The 16,835-nt window shown below is 36.6% G+C and overlaps 1 protein-coding gene across 1 annotated transcript in view; it reads right to left on the bottom strand.

Moving 5' to 3' along the window:
* Positions 1 to 16,592, bottom strand: part of LOC139699447 (protein Spindly-B-like) — a 37,689-nt gene extending 21,097 nt beyond the window's left edge. Inside the window, exons 1-2 of the mRNA XM_071598185.1 lie at positions 16,473 to 16,592; positions 4,650 to 4,835 (exon numbers count right to left, since the gene is read on the bottom strand). The gene's annotated coding sequence lies outside the window, so the exon portion shown is untranslated. The remainder of the gene's footprint in view (positions 1 to 4,649; positions 4,836 to 16,472) is intronic.
* Positions 16,593 to 16,835: the final 243 nt, after the last annotated feature.

The following is a 16,835-nucleotide window of genomic DNA, read 5'->3' on the forward strand; positions in this document are numbered from 1 at the left end:
ATAAAATAAAAGAGTTCATGCAGCATGGAAACCAAGATAATTATGCTGCAAATTGCACACATTTAACCACATAAAGGTAAATCCAACAAATAATTTGGCAGCACCCTAGCAGGCTGGCGTTCAAAATTTCTGCATCAATCATCATCTCTATCATTGAAAAGTTGTACAGAATGGTTTTGTGGATACGTTTTGATGAACAACTGATGACTTAAATATGTTTGCAAGCTCATAACAATAAATTCTTCATCGTGAACTATAAAACTATATACCCATTTTTTTAAAGATGAAGGTGGTAATACATAGAAAAATCACTTGAAATAAAATTTAGTATCATTTTTAACAGCATAAACTATTATTATTTAGTAGCCCACCATTTCAGATGTGTTTTAGATGAGCGAAGATTGAAAATACCCATATTTCTTCGCCTCACTCAACAAAATACATAACCATAATATAGTAGAACTCGCAACTTTCTGAAACTCTTTTCCCAAGAATGCCTACACCAATTGTGGTCTTTAACCTGAGGGTTCGTCATAACTAAGCCATGTCTCCTGCAGAACTTGACTTCTATCTCTTCACAGTCATTCCTTGTCCCAAAACCCAATACCTAACTTTCCACCTCTCCCTTTACCCACTACTGCATTATAATCTTCCATAACTATCAAATTTTTCATCCCATGGGTACCCACACTTATTTCTTCCGATTGATCATATATTTCCCTGTCCTCAACATTGTCCCACTCTCCGAAGTATCCATTTCAACTTGCTCGCTCCTTTCCTGTGTCTCCTGTTCTACTGCTATCTATTTCGAATTTCAAGGATTTTGTGGGATGGCAACTGCAGAAGCCTTGTCTCTCCTGCTGCCTGGCACAACACACAGCCCCGAGGGCTAGGTTCCATTTTTGTCGGGACTCATATTCATATGTGTGTCCATCATTGTTGCATGGGATAAATAACTGAAGTGGTTTTGTGATGACTTTCTCACTAGTGTTTTCAATGTGATAAAATTACTAGATTGGTGGCTCCACTGGGGTCTTTGCAGTTGATTCACTGTGGAAAAGAGCCTTCAAAGAAAATCTATCTTCTGGCTCATTCCCTCAACCTAACCGGCATGGTTGACCCCGTCAGGTCAGCAATCATCACTGCTCTTATCAGCACAGCTCTATAGTCATCAGAAAACACAACCCTTCCACTATCTCAAGGTTGTAGTCCATGGAAAGTAGTCTAAACAATAGCAAAGTGATTAAAATTCATTACCTCTATTATTCACTCTAAAATGATACATCAAGTATTTATCTATGAGGTATAGAAATTATGGAGTAATTTTTTTGTTCTAAGGAAATAAATGTTTGTTAGTTTTAGCCTGTCCACTTAAACTTGTTGCCGGACAGCCTATCTCCTGTAATCTTCAAAGAAATAGCACAATGGCAAAGGTCTCAGAGTCACATATGCAAATGTACTTCATGGATGTTTTTCTTTCTTAAGTAGTTTCCGGCACAAATTTAATACAGAAATAACAAGAAGATATAGAGAAATTAAAAATCAATATATTGAAGAATAGGACAACTTCATACTATCAGGCCAACTTATCTTTGCAGTCAGAAATCATTGCATGTTTAATTTATTTGATGGCTGAAGTTATTAAGCACAAGTTACTAAAGCAGAGAAAACATCCCACACCTCAGTATCCATTACCCTGGGTGGCATTTGATTCCACATTTGTCCCAACACTCGAGCTCCCTGCCAGCCATTCCAACCTACTCATCACCATATTTTGAGGAGGCATATAATTGAGTAATTAAAATAGCTTTTACTGATGCCATCATTCATACTTGTCCTGAAAATAAAACCACACTATAATTGGGAAAAATATGTGAGAAACACAGAGTATTGAGATACGGTAGGTGGATATTATACCAGTACAGTAAGAGCACCTAAGGAAGCAATAAGCACATTAAACCAAAAGAGGATTAAAAAGCCATGGATTACAGATGAAATGATTAAGAGAATAAAAGAAAATGGAAGAATGTTAAAACCTTAAAAATAACAAACTTAGTTCAAATACCAATAGGACCGAAAACAGGTGCATATGATAATACGATATAAAAGGTATTAATGGAAACAAAAGAGACTAAAAACAAAGGAGAGAATATACACAACTACAATTAAGTTAAGGGATTAGTCTATGCAAATTATAAATACAAGGGGAAGGTGATGCAGATGAGTATAACTTGATTCACAAAATACAGGATAGGAAATAGAAAATCACAAGGGGAAGTATGTAGAGGCCAGTAAGTTAGAATAGATAACATTGATGAAGAATTAAGTTTAGCAGAAAATGAAAGGAAGAAATTTTCTCAACTTTTAATAAGGACGTAATGCAGCTAGAAAATGTCCGCGGATCAATTTTGTTCCCAAACACAGAAAAGATTAAATGAAAAGCAAGGAAGGACTACAGAACCATAAGTTTAATTTCATACATAGAAAAGGTAGTATTGAGATTCATTAATAGAAGGTTGCATCAGTATAAACGACTGCCATGACAGGAATAAAAGTACAAGACACGGAGGATTAGCTCAGTAATCAGGATTTTTGGACTTCATGGATATTGAGATAGCATTTGACAGAGTATGATGAACAAAGCTAATATTAGTATTATGGAATATAGGAATAGACAGGAGGGATTGAAGTCTCATGTGAAATTTTTACATGAATTGGATGGGTGCCTCCTAAGGTATAAATATTTCCTTATCTTTCACACACAATTTCTCGGGCATTTTTTGGGATTTCCCTGTTTATATCCAGTATGAATAAAAGGAAATAGCTTCATCCATCAACTCCAGGGGCCTTTAAACGTGAACTTATTGGCTTCTACTAATCCTTTATAATGCTACCCGAGCTCACAGATTCATTGCTTTCCCAAAATATTTTCTCCGTTATCTTTAAAGGGAAAACAGTCTACAATTTACACACACTCTCTGATATTCAAGTCTAATATTTTCAATCTGCAATTTAATGCATTTCTTCAGCAAAGATAAATTACCCCTCTGATGATGGTGGGGAGCATTGCCATTCATTTACTTTCCTATTAGCCATATAAATGTCCACAAAAAGCATTTGGGCTTGTTGGTAGGCAATTTGAATGAGTCTGAACACATTTTGTATTTCAATGCATGAAGAAAGATATGCTTTTGAAAGGGAAGCACAATGACACCTAACTGGGTGAACAACCCTCATGGATTTAATTAGTTGCAGCTCTCTCATGGCATATTGATCTCTTCTACTTATGTTATCCACTTTCAGGAGCACTTTTTCTTTAAACAGAATCCTACGTATCACCCTGGTTTCACTATTACCATACAGACAAAGGTTGATAGTGGTCAATTCCAAACATTAAAATACAGAACAAAGGTTTAGTTATGACTAACGTGAGGTGGAGAAGTGCCTTTGATAAAGGTAGGTTACTTTTCCATGAGTGTTAATGCAGTACTGTTTCATTATCCTAGACCCACCTTGAAGGGCACCACCAACTGCTTTTCACACACGACAAAGGGTCATAAAACAGCCGCAAGGATGTCTCACCATCGTCCACTGAGACTTAGAAGAAGTACAGTCTCTAAATAAATTTCTATGAGAAGCCTGTTCATATCTCTTGCTTGAAGATTAGCAGCAAAGAAGGGAAAACAAGTACTGTATTCATCCAGTCATAGCAAATCGGTAGATTCCCAAGACCATTGCAGGATGTGTCATGCACTCTACCATACTACACCAGTGATACAAAGGGAAGTTACATTTCTACATATTTCTATCATTAGTAATTTAAATCATACCAGGCAATGACTTGATTGCCCTGCATATCATTAGGCTCCCACCCTGAAAAGTCAGTTTAATTTGCGGGTATGACCCATTTTAAAATTTCATGACCTGATCTCCCACACAAAAAGATAAATTGAAATATAATAACAGCAAAATAACCTTAATTGCCGTATTTTACGGCATATTAACAATTTTTTTCCAGAAGTATGGTTTAAAAATTGCTGGGGCCTTACTTGCGGTCACCTCAGCAACAAGTGTCAATGGTGAAGACTGAAACTTATTCCGCTATCTTTTAACTAAGACTCACCACAAAAATCTATTATGTTAACCATATTTTGTACAATTAAATTTTTAAATATTTTTTATCAACCTGCGGCAATGAATTTATAACAATTTTCTCTTGTTTGCCGTAAAACCAATTGCGAATAAATTATATCCATTCGTAAGTATATCACACCGTTATCGAAAACAGGTTATTATAAATGTATATGCATGAATATAAATGTATATTATAAAAGAACCACTTTTATGATGAGTAAAATGGATCATTTCACTTTTTGATGAAGCTATCAATTATTCATTTATCGAGTAAAAGTTTTCTCCTGACAACTACTATAACAGAGTTTTTGAAGGATATCAATTGGTATTGAGAGTTTCAGAAAAATCTGGGACGGTGCTCTCAAGAACACACTGTATTTGTTAACTTGGCATGGAATGGCTCCTATGCTGAAATATCACGTTAAAGCGTTCATCTAGCATTATAAATCTAGTTATACGTTTAGACATAAATTCCCTTCATAATGAGAGACAAAATTTAATATAGGAGATTATACTTCATTTTTCCAAGACTTGTTTAGGTGTTTGGCCTCTTCCTCGAACTTCAACACCAGATTCTTTTTATTTAATTTTTCATCTTCCAAATTCTTCTGCAGTGTTTCAATTTCCTCAGCTGCATCCTTTTCAACGGCAATTTTAGAAGCATATTTGATATTTACAGAATGCAGTTCTTCTCTTAACTCCTGAAAACGTAAACGTACCCACGCATTATGTACGAAACGTAACAATCTCCAAGCGAACACAAAATTAATTAAAGCATACCTCAACTTCATCTTGCAAACTAGAAATCTCTGCATTCCCATTCATAGTAATTTCGATGGCCGTAATCAACACCTTAACCCTAGTTCAAAAACAAATTTCTAACAGTAGCATAATACTTAGATACGCTTGAGTTATACAGGATTGCAATTTTATACAATTTAACCATAGTACCTTACTTAAATACGCATACGACCGTAACAGGAAGTCATGAAACTTATTAAAAATCCTTCTTGAAAGGAAATAGTTTCAACGATCATTATCGCCTCCTAAATCATAAGGAAGATATCCCGCCAATTTCGCTACTGAAACAAATGAGTTTGCGCTTTCATGTTGAGGCGGAATACTCAAATTTATAAATCTTGTTGAACCTACTGGCCATGGACTTTATGGAGTACTAGGTGACCCGGCGAACTTCGTACCACCAAACAATCAATGAAGAGTTTAATCATAAAATTTATAAATCAAGAACGGCCGTACCGATTTTAATCATACTCGACTTGTTACAATGATATAAGAAAAAAATCAATTAAACTACAAAAATAAGTAATACAATGGCTTGTCAGAAAGAAATTTTCTTTATTCACTATATATATGCACATTCGGGCTTATTCTCTTGAGTCAAACACCTTCAGGTATCCAAAAACTTTTATTTTGTTATCAGGTGCAAAACAAATAAAGCCGATGGTTTACGTGAACATGCCACATATAATTGACCATGAGAAAAATATGAGTTTTCTAGATTCATACCGCAAACACTCAACGAATGGCCTTTTTTGTTAATCGACATTGCGAATGCAACACGAATAGGAAATTTTATTCGTTTAAACTCAAAGGACATATTCGGTTGGAATCATAGTAATCCATGGAATGGGAACTTTTTCAACTTTGGATTTTTCCTTTGAGCAAGGTAGCATGAATCACATTGATCGTCAGTTTTTCTAATCACCAAACGCGTCCAATTGCATAGTTTTGCTTGGTTTATGTTTCAAAGCATCATGCCCACCAAACTAATCTTCAGCAGTAAATTGTGCGGTGGTAAGCCAGGCACATTCAAGGAGTTAAAAAATTCATATGGATACTTGGTGACTTCGTATTCGTTTGTTACAAAGTCAATAGATTTGAATGAATGCAGTGTACCAACGACTTGATTCTGAATTATGAATATCAATGAAAATATTTCAGGGTGTAAAAATCGTTCGCCTTGATTAAGGCGAATGATTTTTACACTCTAAAATTGTAACGATATATATATATAGTTAAAATCGACGATACAATACTTTTACGGTATTGTAATGGTTATTCTGCTATTCCGGAATGAGTCGTATCGGAAAAACTAAGCATCATGAAAATCGGTCTCGGCCCAATCGGCCGTGTGTCGTGCCCGGCAGCGGGGGAGGCAAGGCTTCCGCGGTCGTCATCCCACGAAACCCTTGCAAGGGAAAACCAGCAGCAGCAGGACAGAAGACGCAGGAGAAGAAGACAAAATTAGTTAGAATAGGAACGTGGAATGTTAGGACAATGATGAGGACAGGGAAATTGGAGAATGTTTAGCGAGAGATGGAAAGGGGAAATATAGTATAGATATTTTAGGTCTATGCAAGGTGAGATGGAAAGATAGCGGGGATTACTGGAGTGATAAGTATAGAATAATATACAGCGGTGGGGACGAGAGCCAACGAGGGGTTGCCATAGTATTAAATGAAGAGGTAGGAAGAAGCGTAATCAACATAGAGCAGGTAACGGATAGAATACTACTAGTGGAGATAAAAGCAGAACCGACGAACTTAGTTATTATTCAGGTATACATGCCACCGAGCAACCATAAGGAAGAAGAGGTCGATAAGATATACGATCAGTTAGAGGACATGATCGCGTATGTACCAGCAGGGAAACATTTGATAGTGATGGGGGATTGGAATGCGACGGTAGGCGAAGGAAGAGATGGTGATGAGGTGGGCGACTACGGTTTAGGCACGAGGAATGACCGCGGGGAGAAAGCAGTTGAGTTCTGCAGGAGACAGGGGTTAGTCATCACCAACACTTGGTTTAGAGACCACGAAATGCATGCATGGAAAATGCAAGGTGACTCAGAAAGATATCAGCTAGATTATATTCTGGTTAGACACAGGTTTAGGAACAGTGTGATAAATTCGCACAGCTTCCCGGGAGCGGATGCGGACTCAGACCACAATTTAGTTGTTATGAAATGTAGCGTACGTTTCAAAAAGATAAGGCACGGGCGGCGAGTTAGAAAATGGAATGTAGAAGCATTAAATGGGTTGAAAAGGAAGGAATACAAACAGGCGGTAGAGAAAATAATGGAGGATGGTAAAGGGCTTATTACTATCGAAGAAAAATGGGAAATGATCAAAAAAGGGTTGTCTAAAGCCGCAAAAGACACTATTGGAACCGTTAACGCTATAAGGACTAGGAAACCATGGATCACGGATGAGATGATTACAAAGATGGATGAGCGGCGAAAATGGAAGAATATAAATACAGAATTAAGCAAAATGAAGTACAAAGAATTGAACAATAAATTGAGGCGGGCAACAAATAAGGCAAAAGACGCATGGTGGAAGACGCAGTGCGAGGATATGGAAAGTCTCCAGAGGAAGGGTGAAATCGGTGCGCTGTACAGCAAAGTTAAATCGTTATCAGGAAGTAAGAAAGGAAGAGCTATGCTAATAGTTAGAGATAAGGCGGGTAAGGTAATAGTTGACGCAGGAAAGATCCAAGAGAGATGGAAGGAGTATATAGAAGAACTGTATAGTAAAGAACTCAGACCAACACAGTTACACATTGAAAAAGAAAATGACGTAGAGGAAGACAGCTTAGGTCCAGGCATACTAGACAATGAGATAGAAAGGGCATTTAGGGAGATGAAACTAAATAAGGCCGTGGGGGTAGATAACATTCCCGTGGAACTTTTAAAATGCTTAGGAAAATGTGGGAGGAAGAGGCTATATGGGCTGATCCGTAGCATTTATGAGGAGGGAATCTGGCCGGAAGACTTTGTGAGAGCAGTTTTAGCTCCGATTCCGAAAAAGGTAAAGGCCACGTCATGTGAGGACTATAGGACAATTAGTTTGATATCCCACGCAGCTAAAGTTGTTCTCAGGATCATAAACAAAAGGATAGAGAGTAGGGCAAATGATTACTTAGGGGATGATCAGGTTGGGTTTAGGAAGGGGAGAGGTATGCGTGACGCCATTGCAGTAATGAGATTATTAATGGAGAGGAATATAGAACACAACCAGGAGGTATTTGCCTGTTTCGTAGATTTCGAAAAAGCGTTTGATAGAGTGAATTGGGAAAAACTAATGAGTATTCTGCAGAAAATAGGAATAGATTGGAGGGAAAGGAGGCTAATCCGCAACCTGTACATGTCTCAGACTGCTCAGGTGCGGGTGGGAAATGGGGAGTCCGGATGGGCAGTGTTAGGAAGGGGTGTAAGGCAGGGTTGCCCATTATCACCGTTGCTGTTCAACCTGTATGCAGAGGAAATGATCAAAGAGGCATGGGAAGAACTAGAGGTAGGAATGAAAGTGGGCGGGGAATTCGTAAAATCAGTTAGGTTTGCTGATGACCAAGCTTTAGTTTGTCAGTCAGCCAAGGGGCTGCAAGCATTGCTGAGTGAATTGGAAATTCAGTGCGACAGGTATGGGATGAGAATCAACATTAATAAAACAAAGGTTATGCGATTTTCTAGAAAGAAAAAGGGCAAGCTTAACATTAAAATAGGAGGGCAAAAACTAGAGCAGGTAGAACAGTTTACGTATCTCGGTAGTGTTTTGGACCAACACGGTCAAAGTAGTAGGGACGTAAGGAGAAGAATTGCGCTAGGCAAAGAGGCTTTCACAAGGAGGAGGGAGTTGATGACAGCGACTTTGAGTAAGGATGTTAAGAAAAGACTCGTAAAAACTTTGATATGGAGCGTAGCTATGTACGGAGCGGAAACGTGGTCATTGAAGCAGGAGGATAGACGTAGATTGGAGGCTTTTGAAATGTGGGTGTGGAGAAGAATGGAGAAGGTGAAATGGACAGAGAAGAAAACAAATGAGGAAGTACTTGGTATGGTGGGCGAAGAGAGGGGTTTGTTGGGAGCAATCCTATGGAGGCAGGAAAAGTGGATGAAGGGGGTGTTGACCGGCAGTGGGATGTTGAAGACTGTGATAGAGGGTAGAATGTTGGGCAAAAGAGGAAAGGGAAGGAACAGGATAGGGATGTTGGACGGGATGAAGGGCGGAAGAAAGTACTCAGAGATGAAGAGGGACCTGGTGTAGAGTAGAATTTAGGGTTGTGTTTTGTTAGTAGTCACAAAATATTTGTTTGGTAGTTGTGTCCATCGAAAAACCTACCTTAACCGGTAGATTACCTTAAAAAAAAAAAAATTGACGACATTTGATATGGTTGTACCATTTTTCAAAATGAATAAAGTATTATTATTATTCTGATATTCATTTTAAAATCAAAGAGAGCAGTCATTATATACTGGTTTAAAATGAACTTTATTTACGACCTTGGGCCATAAGAGGAAAAGGAGTAGCATTACTACCACTAGTATCTGATGACTTATCAGAATGACCACTTTTACGCAGAAGCACACTTTAAATGCTGATGATACATTCAATTAAAACATCAGATTAAAATTAGGCATCCCTAATGCAGTTTTGATGTTGCATCAAAAGGGATTCATTTTGGCATTGATGAGAGTGATGGATGATAAACATCAACCAGAGCTGACTCGCAGAAAAAATTGCTGCCAAACTCAATTGCAGAAATTCTTCATCCCACTCCTCCTGGATCCAAAACTCACGCCAAGATCATAATTAATCAGTTAACTTATTAGTCTTTAAAAATCAGTCAAAGCATTGATGAGGAATCACTCAAGCTAATTGTTTTACAATATCTGCCATTCTACCTCATAAAGTGACCTGCATTCAAAATATTGACTCATTTGTAAATCATGATTATCAACTCCCCAGTAGTATTACAAGCTACTATATTAAAAAAAAGTTAATGCACTTAAGGAAACACTTAGATGAATGGGGAAATAATTGCTCTCAATGTGTATGCCAATTGTATCAATTGGCATGGTATTTGCACAGACTCAGTTGAGCAAACTTGTTTTTCAATTATTTTGGGTAATTTTCTAGATATTTTTGAACACTGCTTTCCTAAAAAAATACTAAATGCATGCCCACTAAAACTGAAAATAATCTCTGGTGTACTGGGGAGTTATGAGCGCTTAGAAATGATTAACTTAGTTACTATCACTCTTACAAAACCAGTGGAAGCCTGCTTGTCAAAGAGGCTTACTAGAATACAAAAGAGGTTATTATAACTCGATTAGATGTGAGAAAAATAAAGCTTATAAGGATTTTACATTCAATGCAAAAAATAAACAAAAGGCAGCATGGAGAGTAATCCATCCAGAAGTTGGACATAGCAATACAAAAGAAAATCTTCCTTTTACCCCATATGCTGTAAATATTTTTTTCTTAAAAGCTGTTGAAGACAACTTGTTCTCTCCAAACATTGATGCTACCAATATGCCCCAAAATCTTCCTCGAAATAGTTTAAATTTTAAATGGAATTTTGTTACTCCACTTAATATTATAGTGACTGTTAAAAACTTTAAAAAACCCAACAGTTGGGATATTTATGTCTGCCTAGTTCCCAAATCAAGGAAATTATTGTGTTCATTGAGGAACCACTGTTACTCAACTAATGTTTTGAGACAGGAGATTTTCCAATAGCTCTCAAATATTCCAAAACAGAACCTGTCCATAAAACAATGATAAAGATGATTTAACTGACTACTGCCCCATTTCCATTGGCCCAATATTTGGTAAAAGTTTTGAAGCTATAATGACAAATCAAATATGTGATTTTTTTCGCCAAGTAATGTTTCCCAAATCATAATATGGCTTTTGATCTGGGAAATCTACACTTTTGGCTGTAGAGTCCATTTGATTATGTCATTAATGCATCTGAAGAGAAGTAATCAGTCTCTTTGACCGCATGTGATCTTTGTAAGGCTTTTGACTGGGTGATTCATTCAACAATACTATTAAGGCTAGAATATTATGGTGTCAAGGTTGTTCCAATGAAACTAATGAAGTTATATTTGGATGATCATCATCAATTTGTTGAACTTGATGGCTGTAAATCTGCAGCTCTTTAAGTAAAATGTGGTGTCCCACAGGGCTCTGTGCTTGGACCAGTACTTTTCACCACCATTATTGATGATTTTCCCTGTCATATGCAATCTAAATCTGTTTTATATGCTGATGGCACCACTTATGTGCAAAAATGTCAACATCTAGAAAATGCAAAGGCACAATGTAGCGCTACCCAAAGACAGGCTAAGGAATGGTTTGATATTTATCATTCACATTGAAATACGAAAAAAAAACTCAGCATATTGTAAGCAGTCTTAAATCAAAAATAACTGATATTGATACTGCTAAAATACTAGGAATTCATATTGACACAAAACTTGACTGGGAGACCCACATCAGTCAGATCTGTAATAAATTGAGTAAGGCTGTTTACATGTTAAGAAAGCACAACTTGCTCATTCCAGATGAGTATCATTTAACACTTTAACATGCCTTCTTTCAATATCATTTGAATAATGTTCCTGAGTTCTGTGGGCATTCTTCACCAGTTAAACAAATCTTACTACTACGAATGAGAGCTATTTGCTCTCTTGATAAGACACCACCACGTGACTCCTGCAAGCCTTTTTCTTCAATAGTTAATGGAATCATGTCCGTATTTAGTTTATACATTTGTTAAGGCTCTGATTCATGGTAAAGTTAATTTATATACTTAACAATTAAAATCTCAAATCCATTACACCATTAGTTTTCAAACATTGCTGTAATTGAAAAAGATTTTGAATTTTCAATCCATCAAATACCAAAGCATAAATTGACTTGTCGGTCTGCACAAATCCACTGATGGAAATTTGGATACTTTTATAGGAAATTTAACGATTTCAATGGAGAATATTTGTCATACTCTCAGTCACATTGTGTTATGTGGTGACTTTAATGTAAACTTCTTAAATTAATTCAGTGAAAAAGTCAAACAAATGAGGGATTTTTCTTGATGATAGAGTCGGCAACTATAAAAACTCTAACTCACATTAAGTATACAATTGAACTCTTCTTGAGGACTCACTGCAGCTTCTAAGGTTTGATTTAAAAATTGAATCCTGGAATGAGTTATAAACTGAAAATACTTTTAATGACCAAATGAATGCATTTCTTGATAATTTCAACTTCTACATTGAGACAAATTTTCCAGTTAAGAAATGCCAAGTCACAAGTATATGAAGCAAAAAGCATGCCTGGCTGCCAAGGGAAATAATCTACTTTAGGAAGGAAAAAAGGTGTTTAAATCAGCTTGCCGAAACAGCAGAAAATGAAACTCTTTAACAAGAATTTAAACAATGCAGGAATTTTTCACAAAAGCAAAACCATTTTAAAATGATATTTTGATGGCAAATTAAAAAAATAAAATCAATATGGCTAGGCAAATTATACATAGGGAAACAAATGAAGTTAGTCACTCACAGATACTTTGAACACATGATAGCTGATAGTGTGGAATCAAATCCTAGTGTCATTGACAGTACTTTAAATGATTTTTCCACTGAGACTCAAGGGTAAATTGTTTCTGATTGCATGAATCTAACTTCTATTCCTGAATCTGCCACCCATCCACAAACAGTTCCATATTCCATATAATTATATCCTGTGGCCAGAGATGAAATTAGCATAGGACATACCCTTAGCAATAAGCTTTGCTCACGGAGAGATGATAAGGGTGAATGTGAATGATATATGAAACTACCAAGCAATAAGTCTCTGGTTTTACTAAAATTTTTAAAAAATAGGGTTAAAGCATATTGTAATTTTAAGCACTTTTGCAATTGAATCAAGTGGAAAACTAATTCCCCAAGCGCCCCATGCAAAATTCCTAGGAATAGTTCTAGACGGGCGGTTGTCCTGGTGGGAGCATATATGTCACCTGGGCAAAAAACTGAATACCATTTGCTTCCTTATTAGAAGCATCAGGTTTACCGTAACAATGGATGTCCTCATGTCAATATATTATGCAAATATCTACTCCTGTATAGTATATAGTATCCTTTTCTGGGGTTCTTCTCCGCTTGCAGACACAATATTTAAAATTCAAAAGCGAGCCGTACGGCTAATTGTCAAAGCAGAGCATAATGCTCCTTGTTGTCCATTATTCCACAAATTGAACATTCTACCTTTGCCATGTATTTATATCTATGTATTACTGGTGTACACCTTTGTAAACCTTTCAATGTATGACACAAATTGTGGTATTCACCACTATGGGACCAGGTCTAAAAATGATCTGCACCAAACTTACGTAAGAACTAGAACCACCGCACTAGGCCCTAAATCTATGGGTCTCCTTATGTTTAATAAGCTAAACGAGGACCTGAAATCCAGCACAAACATTTATCTATTTAAAAGAAAATGGAGAGCTTTTCTTCAAAGGAATTTGTTCTATTCTATTAGGAATTTCATGGAACATGAAACTTAGAATAGGCATATGTATTTACATTGTGTATTATTGTATATATTGACGTGTCCTATACTATGCGTACAATTTTTTGTATGATGCAGTCTATGGACAAATAAAAATTATCATTATTATTATCATTAATTTTCCCAGAAAAACATTTTAATATTTCAAACCGACAACATGGTTTCAAAAAAGGTAAAGCTACATCTACGGCACTCCATGAATTCATTACAAATTTACTACATGCTATGGACAATAAGTATCTATCCCTGGGATGTGCCGTGATCCCACTTAAGCTTTTGACACTAAATCATGAGATTTTGTTAAGGAAATTGAAAAATTTGGTATTTGAGGCATCTGAAATAAATGGTTCAGATCTTATCTTCAAGGAAGACATCAAGAAGTTTAAATATCCCATCTTAATCACCTACAAATCATATTATGGGATAAATCAACCCCAGCTGTATTATTAGAAATGGGCAAAGGATGGGTGAGGGAAATTAGAGATGAAAAATAAATAAAATAATCTTTAATTCCTTCTCTGAAGAGGAGTGTTTGGCGGTAAAAACACTGTGTCAGCTTCTGGGTACATCCCCTCCCTTTCCCAAAGTGCAAGTCATGGAACTAACATCAGAAGAGATTCCATGGTAGGCCTATGAGTGATTGAGTGAGTTTTTCACGGGTTAAGGCATTTACGCATACCCAAGCAAGTGAGTGATTGGCGGGCCCCTGGAGCAGAGGGAAACCTCTTGAAAGCCCTGACTGAGTGTGAGTGCTTGAGACTAGCAAGGATTAAGGCCATATATTACATCCAAGTTATAATAGAGAGCTTGATTGATTTGCATTTATTTTATTACTTGCGATTGGTGGGCCGCTGGCACAGAGAGAAGTCTCTCACAAGCCTTGAGTGGGTGTGAGTGATTGGGACTAGCAAGGATCAATGCTATTTAGAGCATCCAAGCTAGAGAATGCGTGATTAATTTGCATTTATTTCATTTTACTACACGCAATTGGCGGGATGCTGGCGTACAGATGATTCTCTCGTAAGCCCCTGACTGGTGAGTGCTTGATAAGGGTGAGGGTCAATGCTATCTAGCACACCTTAGCCAGAGCATTTTTTGCATTATTTTGGTTTAATTGTTTTCTGTTCTAACCCCCCTATATCATTTCAATCAAATTATTTATTTTTATTTGCTATTCCTCTCTAATTTCCCTCACCCATTCTTTGCCCATTTGTAGCCACTCACTTCATACAATCTACAAATTACAAAGCAAATGACCAACCGGTTGAAAAAGAGGTTAAAATGGGAGTTCCTCAGGGCTCTATCCAGGATCCTTTGCTGTTTCTACTTGACATAAATCATATGCCAGATTGCATCTCCAATATCAAATCCATTCTTTCTCCCCAGGATAATTTTTAAAATTTTCATAAATGCCAAAAACCAGTCCTGAGCTACAACAAAAAGTAGACTCCACAGTAATATGCCTTCAAAATTGGTTTCAAAACGACTTATTAGCAATAAATACACAAAAACATTATGCATACATTTCATGTATAATCACCCCTAAAAAATGGTCCTTATATATTGGCAGTTTAAAATCTAAAGTTAATAAAACTTTTTTTCAGCTGAGATATTGGTGTTTTAGTATTAGCTTAAGTATCCTAAAATGTTTTTATCATTCAAATTTTCGATCTCGATTCTCATATATCATTATATTCTGGGGTGGCTCCGGGCATAGCCAAAAGGTTATTTAAGTGCAGAAACAGGCCATAGGAGATAACTTAACCTTATCTTTCACTCACTCCTGCTAGCCTCATACTCATGAACTGCAAATTATGCCAATGGCAGCTCAATATATACCATCTGACCTCATTTGTTAAGAATAGCATGCATATATACGAACAAAACCTAAATATCCATCATCATGATACACGTAATTGATACATACATGGCAAGATCTTCTAATTTGAGTGGTAAGGGACCAAACCATCAGGGCGCCAAATTTTTTCCAATGCTTCCTCCGGATTTGAAAGTTTTGTGATGTAAATAACCTTTTTCCATGTGATATTTGCTAATAAAATTGATGGACATTTTTCTTGTTAAATGAAACTATGGTGAACCGGATTATGGTGAATAAAGCAATAAATAAATAAATTAAGGGTGGAGCGAATCGAAATTCTACTTATTGTCGACTGCCCTCAACTTAAAACTCATTCCATAATGTGAACATTGGACTGCAACTGGCTGCCTACTCTGCTAAAATCGGAGTGTGGCCCTGATTACAAGATTAGGGTATATAGCTGTTACACACTTGCCAACCCGCAATACTCGATTGATACATTATTTAGCGACAACCGTCATCGAATTTAAGAATACATGTTACTATGTATCAAATAATACTTTTATTGACATTAAATATGACTATACCATTTATCAAAATGAATCAAGTATTATTATTGACTTCGCAAATCTGAAATGCTGTCCGTAATTAAAGCCGAATCTTAAAACAAAAGTTGACTCTTAGTAAAATATGATTTTTGTGCATTAAATCTTTTCGTAACTATTCGATTATAATTGATTTCTCTATTTCGTCTGAAATTTGCAAGCACATTCTATGCATGGCTATGACAATATTCCTGGTAGGCGCCAAGTTTTTCTAATGTAAACGAAGAATAGATAATTAAAAACTGCCAATATTTGCAACGCATCTATCACTGTGGAAAGTGGAAAATTCGTAGAGAATAAAATGCATTAGTAAAAATAGCCATTTGAAACATTCGTGTAACTGCCCCTTTTCTCTAAATAAGATTCCAATTAATTTGGTCACAAGAGCGGATGAACAGTTTCAGAATCCAATTAAGAATATTACTGGAATTCAGATATGAACCATTGAATCCAGTTATTTTCATTTGCCAAACAATTTCGTTTTTAAATTCAGACGATTCACGCGTTTGGGAAATTTCTCATCTTAAAGCTTACTCCTTCGTTTTGTGGACAACTCCTCCTGTTAACGCAAGTAAATTTACTCCAATTGCCAGGACAAAATCCTGGGAGCAGTCCATCGACATGGGTCCTGAAACGGCCGTGGTAAATGACGGATGAACACAGGCCATATTCCACTTCAGTCGTGCTCTATGGTTTTGTAATGGACTTAAAATTATTTATTGGTAGAAGTTCAAAGATAGAAGAGATTTCTCGCAGGTAATACAATCATGTTATTTTCTTCGATAAAAACATTGTAATGGTGCCTTTTGGCACAGCACATACTTGAATTAGTTCATACGGCTTTTTCGTCACGTTACCCGCATTCTCGTTGTTCTCGATCTTTCTTCACAAATGATT

The sequence above is a fragment of the Hetaerina americana genome, unplaced genomic scaffold, assembly GCF_022747635.1.
Source record: "Hetaerina americana unplaced genomic scaffold, ioHetAmer1.1.p SCAF_10, whole genome shotgun sequence".
Classification (NCBI taxonomy): domain Eukaryota; kingdom Metazoa; phylum Arthropoda; class Insecta; order Odonata; family Calopterygidae; genus Hetaerina; species Hetaerina americana.